Below are 13,051 nucleotides of genomic sequence, written 5' to 3'. Positions count from 1 at the left end.
AAACGGATTGAAGACGAAGAGAAAGGATGAGAAACCTCGGAATAAGCGACCCTGGAATTATCTAGAAATGGGATTTGTGGTACAAGTAGGGCGAAGGGTTGAAGAACGAGGGTTGGGGGACTTGTTTAGAACGAACTAAGCCTAACCATTCCTGAGAGCGGTTTGATTTCCCACGCCCCTTCCTCCCATCGCGGCAGCAACGAGGAAGCCAAGCCCAGCCCCTCCGCCGCCACCGCTGGAAAGGTCAAGAAGCATCCATCCACCTTCCAGGCTGAAGTACCTTCCAGTGTGAAGTCGGAAACCAACTTACTAGCTAAAAACCAAAATGGCCTAGCCCGCAACGAGCAAGCTCGGCGCTACTTCTCTGAAAAGGCCAAAGACTTCCCTTCCCTCTCACCCCTGCGCTTGCAGGATGGAGGGGAAAGCAACACGGACGGTTCCCGGCAATGGCTCCGAGCAAACGGGAGAGTCGCTCCTCCCGGACACTCGTGGGGCCTCGGAGGCGGCTGTCGCAGCGCCCCGCAGGTCCTTCCTCCCTTACAGGTCGCCCTAGGGAGCTCCGGGGGAAGGAGACAGTAACCTCCTCAGCCCCCGGGCGAGATGCGCGGCGGGTCATGGCCATGGGTGGCCGAGAGGGAGGACGCGGGCACAGGCCGGGCCCCGGCGGGTCGCCCGCGCGCTCCTCCTCAGCACCGACTCGGGCGGCGCCGCAGCACCTCAGGCCGCCCGGAGCCCCACGCTCGATCGGCGCCTCGCGGAAGCCGAGACCTGCCAACCGCACTCACCCGGCTGCCTGCGACGTCCACGCCGAGCCCAGGCGGGCGCAGGGACGTCGAGGGCGCGCGTCGGCCGGGGTTGCTACGGTCCGCTCAACCTCAGCCCCGGGAGCCGGGGGCCGGCGGCGGGCGCGAGGCCACGGCGCCGGTGGGGCGGGGGCGAGGCGCCGTGCGCACCGCAGGGACCAATGGGATGACAGCAAGTGGCCTTCGTGGGCGGGGCTTAACCCCGGGAGGCGGGACGGGGCGAGATCCGTACGCACCGCGGAAACCAATCGGAGTGAGGCCGGTGATGCGGGGGCGGGGCTTGGTTCGTGAGGGCGGGGCTGGCGCGGTACTCTGCGGGTGTCCTGGAGCTCAAGTCCAGATCCTGCTAGATGCTGCTGCTGCGGTCTCCGGTGGTTTAAACCCAAGCGCCTCCAGCTTGCTGAGAACACCCGCACGGGGAACACAAGCCTACTACGCTAGACTCCTATGCAGATCGGCGAGGGAGCATTGTTCACCAGCTGCCGAGAGGCGACCACGTGCTCCAAGGCGTTCAGAAACCAAGATCTAAAAAGGGATCCCAACCAGCACTGGTTACCCGAGGGTACCCGCAAAACAAAGCTACACTGATAATTCAGCCTGATGACTCTTTTTCCATCCAGCCAAACAGATTTCTGCCTTTTGGGGGAGCAGATTTCTACTTATCTTCCTTAAAAATACTGCTTCTAAGCCGGGCATGATGGCAGCGCACTGCTTTAATGCCAGCCTTCAGAAGGCAGAGTGCAGTGAGTTCGAGGCCACGTTGGTCTACAAAGTGAGTCCAGGGCATCCAGGACTACAAGGGAAACCCTGTCTCAAAAACAAACAAACAAACAAACAAAACCCTGCCTCTGGATTTTGGGCATAAATTCGAAGACCACATTTCCTATAGAATATAAATACAATTGCAGAAAAATGCCAAGTCCAAGTTACTACTAAATTGAGTGCAAAACACACTTTACTTAGGCAGGATAAAGCAAAAGATTTTCTTGTTTTTGTTTTTCTAGACACGGTTTCTCTGTGTAGCCTTGTAGACCAGGCCAGCCTTGGACTCACAGAAATCCACCTGCCTCTGCCTGGAATTAAAGACGTGAGCCACTACTGCCCGGCTGCAAAAGATTTTTGTGCCATGTAACTGTCCCAAATGTCCTTCTGGATTGTGTTACTCCTGTAGTTCTTGTACATAATTGGGGCTTAGATGTTCAGTCTATTCACTGCATAGATCCCCTTTTTGCATGTGGGATTGTGCATGCACCCTGACGAGCAGGGCGACACAAAAAGGAGCAAACAACTCTTTAGGCTTCTGTCCCAGAGCTAGAGAAGGTAGCTCAGTGGGTATAGGATTTAGTTTTGAATACATATCTGAGTTGTATCCCCAGTATCCTGCCTGTAATTCCAGCATTCCAAGATGTCCCGGCTGTGCTTTGGGTATGATGAGACAGATCCGTGGTCCCACGCAGAAGGATTCGTATTTCCAGACAGACTCAATTACGTAGCAAATTCAAGACCAGCCTGAAGTGAGACCCTGTCACGAAAATAACGAGGACGTAGGGTGTTGTGCACCAGTGCATGGCCTGTCCGGAATGTGGTGCCAGGTTTCCCTCTCCGTCAGCTATAATGAAAATGGGACTGAAGAGATGCCTCAGATGGCTATCTCAGGCTGCTCTTCCAGAAGACCCCCTGACGTGTTTCCCAGCATCCACATGGAGACGCACAGCCAACTGGATGTGACTCCGGGTACTCCAGGTCTGTGGGAACTTCCTCTTCTGTCTTCCCTGGGCACCGAAGCACTCACACACATAAAATAAACTTAAATGTTATGAAAAGACCCAAACCTCCATATATGCTCGAGTTGGAACTCCACCCTCTGCTGCATAATCATATGCTTTGGGGTTTCGTTGGTTGGTTGGTTGGTTTTATTTTGTTTTGTTTTCTGAGACAGGGTTTACCTGGGTGACAGAGCCCTGGATGTCCTGGAACTTGATTTGCAGATCAGGGGAGCTTTGCCTCTCTCATGCCAGGATTAAGGGAGCTGGTCCCCCAGCCCTGCTTGTATGCTTTGTTACACTCTTGTTGCCTGAGCATCTGGAGAGGCTCCCTAGATGGGAGCTTTTGTAACTTTAGGATCCTTTCCTGCCTTTTTTTAAATTTAAGATTTATTTATTTATTACATATACAGTGCTTTGCCTGCATAGCAGAAGAGGGCACCAGATCTCATTGCAGATGGTTGTGAGCCACCATGTGGTTGCTGGGAATTGAACTCAGGACCTTTGGAAAAGCAGACAGTGCTCTTACCCTCAAAGCCATCTCTCCAGCCCCCTTTTCTGCCTTAATCCAGGAGGAAAGACCTGAAACACCAAGTAGACCCCAGTGCAGCGAGAAGCTTACCAAGGCAGGAACAATTTGGGATGGGGGATGGCTGTTGGGGGGGCGGGGTAGGGGGGCAGGGATCCGTAAGCTGGGATCTGTCCTTAACTGTTAAGGTTTCCATGAACTTCCTCTTCTCTTTTCTTTTTTTTTTTTCTTTGTTTGTTTGTTTGTTTGTTTTGTTTTTTCGAGTCAGGGTCTCTCTGTGTTAGCCTTGGCTGTCCTGGACTCACTTTGTAGACCAGGCTGGCCTCGAACTCACAGCGATCCGCCTGCCTCTGCCTCCCAAGTGCTGGGATTAAAGGCGTACACCACCACGCCTGGCTCCATGAACTTCCTCTAACAGTACAATACATACCTCATCTTCCAAGAGTGCCAAGCAAACACTCACCACAGGAACTAAAGACTAAACCGGGCTGTGTAAGCGTGGAAGTGTAAACACAGATGTGTAAACACCCTCAAATACTGTCTCTCTTCAGTAAATTTACTGTGTTGAGTAATAAACTGGCTTCCTGCTGCTGTTGTTACGTTGTATTCTCAGAAGGCTGCCTCAAGAGGAATGCCAGACTCCCAGTGACTGTGATGTTGCTCCTCCCGGACACTCCTGGGGCCTTGGGGTCTTCTGAAATAAGGTCAATCATTTGGCGAAATTACTACAGCCAAGGGCCAATCTGAATAACTCTACAGCTTTTAGTGTCCGGCTTTTAGGTGACTGGAACTAGTTTTTGGAGGCTATGTTACTCACCAATACAGTATTAGCCCACCACTAGCGTTACTTTAGAAATACCTCCAGCTCGTGGGTCATGCTGACAATTGCTGAGGTTACTCTTCAGAGGGCTGACAGCCACTTATGTTGAGACCACCTACCCCTTCATGTAGGCCTGCATACGTGCCTGATAGGTGACACTTTGATGGCGGTGTACTGAAAGCTTTACCCTCGGAGCACAATAATGCTACCATTCCCTTAACATGTATGTGTTTCATGGAGTCATGACGGTTTGTTACCCATGTGCAGACTTGTCTGTGGCGGGTTGTCTTGATGGCTGTAGTTAATGTGGGAAGACTGGGCCTGAAGGGGGCGGGGCACTTTCCTTGTCTAGGGCCCTGGAGAGTGTAAGAGAAAGTACAATGAGCAAGGAGTATGCGCGGGCGTTCATATCTCTCTGCTCTTGGCTGTGGGTCTGACAGGACTGGCTGTTTTAGGTCCCTGCAGCCCTGAGTCTCTGACGGACTGAATACCCTGAAGCTATAAGGCATCTTTAATCCTAGCACTTGGGAGGCAGAGGCAGGAGGATCTCAGTGAGTTCGAGGCGGCCAGCCTGGTCTACAAAGTAAGTCCAGGACAGCCAAGACTACACAAAGAAACCATGTCTTTTGTTTTGGTGCTTTATCGCGACAACAGAAATGAAACCAGGCCACATCCCCATGCCTGAGAGATAATTTGCTTCTGGCAGAAGAGGGAAGGTTTCTTTCTGCGGTGGACGTTCTAACCACAGTGGATATGGTTGGTTGTTTAGTTTGTTTCCTTTCATTACAAGAAACAAAAAAGCCTCACTTAAGATTGGCTTACATAATAAAATAATGGGGATGGTAAGTCTGGGGGGGCAGAAGTGCAATTAAGAGTATGGTCTAGTGGCGAGTGTGGTGGCGCACGCCTTTAATCCCAGCCCTCGGGAGGCAGAGGCAGGTGGATCACTGTGAGTTTGAGGCCAGCCTGCTCTTCAAATTGAGTCCAGGACAAGGCTACCCAGAGAAACCCTGTCTCATAAAACCAAAAAAACAAAACAAAACAAAACAAAAGAGTGTGAATGTGTCTTCAAAACTCATGTGTTGAAATCCTGTAGCTGGGTCTGAGGGTGGTGTTCTCCTAAATAGGAGTGCCCAAGAGCGATGAGGTGCTTGCTGACAAGGCTGAAGAGCTACGTCTGATTATTGCAGTTTACAAGGTAGAAAGAAAGAACCAATTCCCTCAAACTGCCCTCTGGCCTCCTCGTGCACATGTGTGTGTGCACACATACACAAATAAATGGTCATTTAAAAAAATTAGTTTAAAAGACACCTTCATTCCTTCCACCAAGGTGGTGGACCCCACACCAGAAACTGAATCTACAGGCGTCTTGATCCTAGAATTCCGGAGCTGGAGACTTCGAAAAGTTATTTTCGGTTCTGAAACGCTCAGCGTATGGTGTTTTGTTACAGCAGCTCAGTTCAGTCCCACTATCATTTTTCATCTTCACAGAATTGCTTCCTGCGGAGCCTAGAAAGAGTCCCACCCCACCCCACCCCTGATTGGATGACCCATGAGCAATCCCTGGACACAGTGAAACGCTAAGGAATGATTGGCCTAGGCTACATAGCCCAATCACCAGAATGATTTTTTTGTTTTGTTTTGTTTTTTAAGATCTTTAAGAGGTTGAGGAGATGGCTCAGTGGGTAGGAGCATTTGCTCCTGCAAGCATGAAGATCTGAGTTCAAAGCCCGCCCCCCAACATACATAGAAACCAAACATGGCTGAACATGGCTGTGACCCCAGCATTGCTGGGTGAAGACAGGAGGATCCTGAAAGCTTAGTCAAGCCAGATGGGTGAGCTTCCAGCTCTCTGGCTTACACACGCACACACATGCCTGCACACTGATTCACATGTCTGATTCACATGTCCGCCTCTCTCTCTCTCTCTCTCTCTCTCTCTCTCTCTCAGAAAGAAGGAAAGAGAGGGGAAAGAGACAGTTCCAGAAGTGATATGTCGTAACTTGGCTACAGTCTACTGGTCACACAGATCAAATCCGACACAATGATCAAGGGTATTGCTCAAAAACATGAACACCAAAAGAAGGGGCTTGTTGAAGGTCTTCTTGTACGCTGGCTACCACACTTACTTACTTAGTAATATTTTATTCTAAATTAGAAGAGATCTCTAGAGGCTGAAGACGTGGCCCAGGGGTTAAGAGCACTCACTACCTGCTCTTCCACAGGACCTGCAATTCCCAGCACCCACATAGCAGCTCACAACTGTCTGTAGCTCAATTGCAGGGCTTCTGACACCCTCATACAGACATACGTGCAGACAGAAACACCAGTGCACATGAAATAAAAAATAAATGAATCATTAAAAAAAGATTTTTAATTTCCTCTATTTGTTTTCACTGAGCATCGTAAGTGCAACCTGCAATAGCTATGTAATATAGGTAACTCAAATACCACAGTCTAGGCAGGTGGCTCAGTTGGTATAGGCCTCATTCGCAAACCTGAGGGTCTGACTTCAGACCCCCCAGCACCCACATAAAAAGCCGTACTGGCCGGGCGTGGTGGTGCACGCCTTTAATCTCAGCACTCATGAGGCAGAGGCAGGCGGATCGCTGTGAGTTCGAGGCCAGCCTGGTCTACAAAGTGAGTCCAGGACGGCCAAGGCTACACAGAGAGACCCTGTCTCGAAAAACCAAAAAAAAAAAAGCCGTACTGCCCCATCGCTGATGAGGTGGAGAAAGGAGGCGCAGCTCTGGGGTTCACTGTCCATCCAGGCTGGCAGATCGTCAAGCTCCACATTCAGTTCCCAAAAATAAGGTAAGAGTGATTGAAGAATACACCTGACATTGACCTCTGACCTCCACACATGTCAACACACATGAACTCATATGCATGCATACATGAACACACACACACAAACACACGTTTTTAAGTGTCTTTTTGGGTAGAGCTCATAGTAAAATTCCCAAGAAAACGAGGCAGAGTGTTCTTACCCTGCTCATGGTGGTCGCATTGTAAACGTGGTAGCATAATTAATAGCAAGCAAACAATAATGCTGCGTTTGTGTATAATATAACATCATGCTTGGCTTGGATAATGAGCAGGCTTTTTATTCATATGACTGTTTCGTGGGAGGTTTGCAAGTCAGGTGAGGCAAGGAAAATTTCCTGGTTGTGCTTAACTGCTCTGAACATTGAAAATCACCTGGCACCCTGCCTGTGCTCAGACACGATATCTGAAAATTCTAACAAGCATGAAAGTGTGGACTTAGAAGCCAGTCAGAGTGAGTGCTAGCCAACAGACCATACTAGTACAAGTCTGCTGAGCAGAAATTCCGCTGGCAGCGATGTCTTATCATTGTAACAACTGAGGATTCCTCTTCAAAGGGCCCCTGCAGAAGGGCAGCTTCCCCTGAGACCACTGATTGGCTAATCAGAACTCCACCCTGTAGCCAGCATCTTGTGACCTCAATCCTGCAAGCTGGGTTTTATTCCCCCCCCCCTCTCTGTCTCTCTCTGTCTCTCTGTCTCTGTCTCTGTCTCTGTCTCTCTCTCTCTCTCTCTCTCTCTCTCTCTGTGTGTGTATTTAAAGGTATGCAGGAGCCAGGCATGATGGTGTATGTCTTTAATCCCAGCATTTGGGAGGCAGAGGCAGGCAGATCTCTGTGAGTTCTAGGCCAGCCTGGTCTACAAAGTGAGTCCAGGATAGTCAGGGCTACTTAGAGAAACCCTGTCTTGAAAAAATAAAAAAGAGGGGCTGGAGAGTTGGCTCAGTGGTTAAGAGCACTGACTGTTCTTCCAAAGGACCTGGGTTCGATTCCTAGCACCCACATGGCAGCTCGCAACTGTCTGTAGCTCCAAGATCTGACACCCTCACACCAATGCACATAAATTAAAAATATTTTTTTGAGAGGTATAGGTAAAATTTATTACTGACACACCAGAAGTCCTAATTGTTGATGTGTCAGGATCCCTCAGCACTCGGGAGGCAAAGGACCAATTAAAAATATTTTTTAAAAAAGAAAGAAAAAGAAAAACAAACAAAACCCAAATGTATTCAGGACATGCAGTAACCAGAGGGGTGGGTCCCCAGATATCCTCCACTTGTTTTTGTTTTTGCTGCTTTGATTTCGGGGTTTTTGTTTAACTTGATATGTGGTCTCTTGTGGGGGCTTGGGGCTTGCCCAGGAGGTGCACTTGCTTCCTCCTCCTAGCACTCGGGTTACACCTGTAATGGTGCCTGGCTTTCCTACATGGGCTGTGGGCGTTGAACAGGTCCTGTGCCTCTGTGGCCAGCACTTTACTGACTGTGCTATCTCTCTAGTGGTCTGGTCGAAGCTCAGAGTCGCCCAGCTAGTGAGTGAAAACTCCAGGGCCTGAACTGAAACCTCTCTAGTTTCACAGTTCGTTCTCGACAACACCTGGGAAGCTGAGGACAAGAGTGTCAGCTCATGGAAAACACACTTGAGAGTAGAGGTTCTGGGTCCTCATGGCACCAGAGAGCTGTATAGGATCAGAGTTCTGGAATCAGACTAGCTTGCAGGTGTCCTGGCATCAACTTCTTTGTTATTTTTTTGTATTTTTCAAGACAAGTTTTCTCTGTGTAATAGCCCTGGCTGTCCTGGAACTCTCTTTGTAGACCAGGTTGGCCTTGAACTCACAGAGATCCACCTACCTTTGTCTTCTGAGTGCTGGGATTAAAGATGCGTACCACCACGCCCAAGCTGGCATCAACTTCTACCCCAGACACTCCCTAGCTGTGTCACTATCTCTCTGTGCCTTCGTTTCCTCCTCCTCCCTCCTTCTCGGAAACAAGATCTCATTCTGTTTGTTTGTTTTGTTTTGTTTTGAGACAGGGTTTCTCTGTGTAGCCTTGACTGTCCTGGTCTTGCTTTGTAGACCAAGCTGGCCTCAAACTCACAGAAATCCACCTGCCTCTTCCTCCCTGAGTGCTGGGATTACAGGTGTCCAGCCAAGATCTCACTCTTTAGCTCTGCCCGGGAATTTACTACATTCACCAGGCTGGCTTTGAGCGTGTAGCAACTCTCCTGCAGAGCGTATTCCCAGCCTCCCTAACTCGAGCACTCTTCACCTGTTCGTTACTAGATCTTCACAATATCTCCAAGTCACCGTGTGTTGCTCTCTGTCCTTATTGATGAGCCTGCATGATGTTGTGTGCTTTTATGGGAATTACAACTCCTTACTGCTAAGCAAAGGACCAGCAGCGCAAGGTCATACAAAGAGAGGGCGTGAGGGTGAGAAAGGAGAAACGGGGCTGAGGCTTAGCACGAACCAGGAACAAGATGCGGCAGCTTGAGGGAGCATGAGTCACAGGGGAAGGATGATGACCCTCATCTGGGGTTAGGACTGAGATCTGGCTGGTAAAGAGACGAAAGATTGGAAGTACAGAAAAGGTGGTGCTAGCACACAGCTGTGGGCTGTTTCCCTCGTAGTCGCTAATTTAACCCTTGCAACAATCATGAGCCCTATCAACTCTCATATTAACCTTTTTTTGTTGTTGTTGTTGGTTTTGTTTTTTTGTTTTTTTGTGGTTTTTTTGTTTGTTTTTTTTCAAGACAGGGTTTCTCTATATAGCCTTGGTTGTCCTAGACTCGCTTTGTAGACCAGGCTGGCCTCGAACTCACAGCTATGCGCCTGCCTCTGGGTCCCAAGTGCTGGGATTAAAGGCGTGCGCCACCACCTTTTAACCTTTTTTAAAAGAGAGCAATAGCTCCTCTAATCTCAGCACTGGGGAGGCAGAGGCAGGAGAATTGCCACAGGTTCAAAGTTAGCCTGGTGACTGTAGTTAAGTTCCAGACCAGACAGAGCTAAAGAGTGAGATTTTGGCCGGACAAGGTGTCACGAGTCTGTAATCCCAGCACTCGGGAGGCAGATGCAGGTGGATCTCTGTGCATTCAAGGCCAGCCTAGTCTACAAAGTGAGTCCAGGATAGCCAAGGCTACACAGAGAAACCCTGTCTTGAAAAAAACAAAAAATACAAATATAGAGAGAATTAGAGTATATATATTCTGCATATAAATTATACTTTTTTTTTTGTTTGTTTTTCTGTGGGTCTCTCTGTGTAGCCTTAGCTGTCCTGGACTCGCTTTGTAGACCAGGCTGGCCTTGAACTCTCAGCGATCCACCTGCCTCTGGCTCCTGAGTGCTGGGATTAAAGGCGTGCACCACCAACACCCGGCTTAAATTATACATTTTTGAAAAGGTGTTGTATTACCAAAATAATAGCTACACAGGTGTCCTTTTCTTAACCCCCAGAATCTGTAAATATGTTACATTGCTATATTCCCTACTTTTCTGTTGCTGAGATAAAACACTGTCACTAAAAACAACTTATGGGAGAAAGAGTTTTATTTGGGTTTATGTTTTCAGAGAGATGAGTTCCCTGTGACAAGTGGCAGGCACTGTAACCAGAGCAGAAAGCTGGGAGAGCACATCCTCCAGGGCAAACACAAAGCAGAGATGGTGATCTGGAAGTGGGGAGAGGCCATGAACTCTCAAACTCCACCCCTAGTGAACAAGGTCCTCCAGCAGGACTGTGTCACCTACCCAAACAGCACCACCAGCTGAAGACCAGGCCCTCAGAACCCAAGCCAAAGGGGGCATTTCCCATTCAAATGCCACCTTTACAAAGAAAAAGGAAGGTCAAACTTCAGATGGGAAAACCGGACAAGGGGCACATGCCTGTAATCCCAGCACTCGGAAGGAAGAGGCAGGCAGATCTCTGTGAGTTCAAGGCCAGCCTGCTCTACAGAGTGAGGCCAGGACAGACAGGGCTACACAGAGAAACCCAGTCTCAAGGAAAAAAGAAAAAACACAAACAAAAACTTTAAAAAAACAAAACAAGATAATTTTCAAATGTGACTGAAGTTGTCAGTCAGTTGACCTTCAAACCACAAATTATGTGGGTCACTCCAGGATAATGACAAAGGATGTTCAGGATATAAAAGGGAGGCAGAAAGAGGTCAGAGTGACGTGACAAGAGGCAGCATTGGCTTGCCCTTGCTCACATTGAAGATGGAGGTCGCAAATCAAGGTCAGGTAGCATTTACAACAAGGGAATGAATTGTTCTTAAGGCCTCCCTAAAATCCTGATTTTAGCTCAGAAAGACGATTTAGGGCCTCCACCTTGCAGATGTAATACAGTAACTGTGTGTCACACCACAAACATTACAGAAATCATTTGTGGCAGCAATGGAAAATCACCAGAGACGGAAGAGGCTGGACAAGGTGACTGAACTCAGGAAGTGGCGCGAGAGGGCTGGATGGAGGCACTCTGGGGTACAGAGGGAACTCAGTTATTATCTGCTCTGCCCTGATAACATTTTTATTATATGCCAGGTGGTAGTGGCACGCGCCTTTAATCCCAGTGCTCGGGAGGCAGAGGCAGGTGGGTCACTGTGAATTCAAGGCCAGCCTGGTCTACAAAGCAAGACCAGGACAGTCAAGGCTACACAGAGACACCCTGTCTCGAAAAAAATTATATATGTAAATTTATAAGTTCTTTTTTGAAGTAATCTGATTTCTCAACTTATGTTGAGCTGTGCAACACTTCACTGACCAGGCAAGGTGTCTGCCATCCTTTGTGTAAGCTTTTTAGCTGTGAGTTTTGTAGCCATGGCCAGGATAATGCGTACTGCATAGAACAGAAAATCCTCAAACTCTTCCACATATTCAGATGTATAAGACGCAGGCATAGCTGGCCGTGGTGGTGCACACCTGTAATCCCAGCACTCGGGAGGCAGAGGCAGGTGGATCACTGTGAGTTTGAGGCCAGCCTGGTCTACAAAGCAAGTCCAGGACAGTCAAGGCTACACAGAGAAACCCTGTCTCAAAAAAAAAACCAAAAAACCCCCCCCCCAAAAAAAAAGACCTAGGCACAAGCTGCCACCCTTTCCCACTCTGACAGCTCACTGACACTCAGAAACAATTAATTTCAAAAATTGATGTCACAAGTTTTCGTTTGTTTGTTTGGAGGTAGGGTTTCTATGTGTAGCCTTGGAAGTCCTGGACTCCTCTATAGATCAGGCTGGCCTCGAACTCACAGAGATCCCCTGGCCTCTACCTCCCGAGTGCTGGGATTACAGGTGTGCACCACCACGGCCAGCTATGCCTGCGTCTTATACATCTGAATATGTGGAAGAGTTTGAGGATTTTCTGTTCTATGCAGTAGTGCTGGGATTAAAGGCGTGCGCCACCACGCCTGGCTGAAATTCTTATCTTATTGTTTGAGACAAGATCTATGCATCCCAGGCTCACATAAGATGACCCTGAACTTCTGATTCTAGTTTCCACATCTTGAGTGGTGGGATTAGAGGCTTGTAAAACCAGTTCTGGCTAATATTTGTTTTTGTTTTGAGAGACACTTTTACTAGGTAGCCCAGGCTGGCCCCTGAACTGAAGATCTTCCTGCTTCTGCCTCCAGAGCACTGGAAATGCAGGTGTACAATTAAAAAAATAAAGGTTTTCATGTACTATAAATCCCATTCATTTGATTACATAGTTCTGCAGCTTTTAATAGTCTCAAGGTTGTGCAACAATACCACATCCTATTATAGAGCTTAAAAGAATATCTATTATGTATTCAATGTTCTGCCTGCATATGTGCTTGCAGGCCAGAAGAAGGCATCAGATCTCATTATAGATGGTTGTGAGCCACCGCGTGGTTGCTGGGAATTGAACTTAAGACCTCTGGAAGAACAACCAGGGCGCTCTCTCTCTCTCTCTCTCTCTCTCTCTCTCTCTCTCTCTCTCTCTCTCTCTCTGGTGTTTCGAGACAGAGTTTCCCTGTGTAACAGCTCTGGTTGTCCCGGACCCATTTTGAAGACCAGGCTGGCCTCGAACTCACAGCGACCTACCTGCCTCTGCCTCCCGAGTGCTGGAACTAAAGGTGTGAGCCACCACCACCCGGCCCCAGTTATTTTGTTTTTGTTTTTTTCACAGTTCTTATTTGAGAAAGGCAGTCCGCATTGCTTCAGGGACCCTGGTGAACAGGCTCTGGAAATCCTCAGGTGAGCATCACACTCTCGAAGCCATGAACCTGATTGCCACTGCCACCTGCACTGATTTGCTTTCTGTGCCAGTAGCTCTACCTGGCAGCCAGCACCTCCCTGCACAGGCAA

The 13,051-nt window shown here is 48.6% G+C and overlaps 1 protein-coding gene across 2 annotated transcripts in view; it reads right to left on the bottom strand.

Moving 5' to 3' along the window:
* Positions 1-944, bottom strand: part of TMEM50B (transmembrane protein 50B) — a 29,498-nt gene extending 28,554 nt beyond the window's left edge. The window contains exon 1 of one of the 2 annotated variants that reach the window (XM_084800468.1): positions 786-944. The gene's annotated coding sequence lies outside the window, so the exon portion shown is untranslated. The remainder of the gene's footprint in view (positions 1-785) is intronic. The other variant, XM_084800467.1, reaches the window with a different exon arrangement.
* Positions 945-13,051: the final 12,107 nt, after the last annotated feature.

The sequence above is a fragment of the Acomys minous genome (assembly GCF_964271855.1).
Source record: "Acomys minous genome assembly, chromosome: 11".
Classification (NCBI taxonomy): domain Eukaryota; kingdom Metazoa; phylum Chordata; class Mammalia; order Rodentia; family Muridae; genus Acomys; species Acomys minous.
Note: the sequence above shows the minus strand (reverse complement) of the source record. Positions and strands in the feature narration are given on the sequence as shown.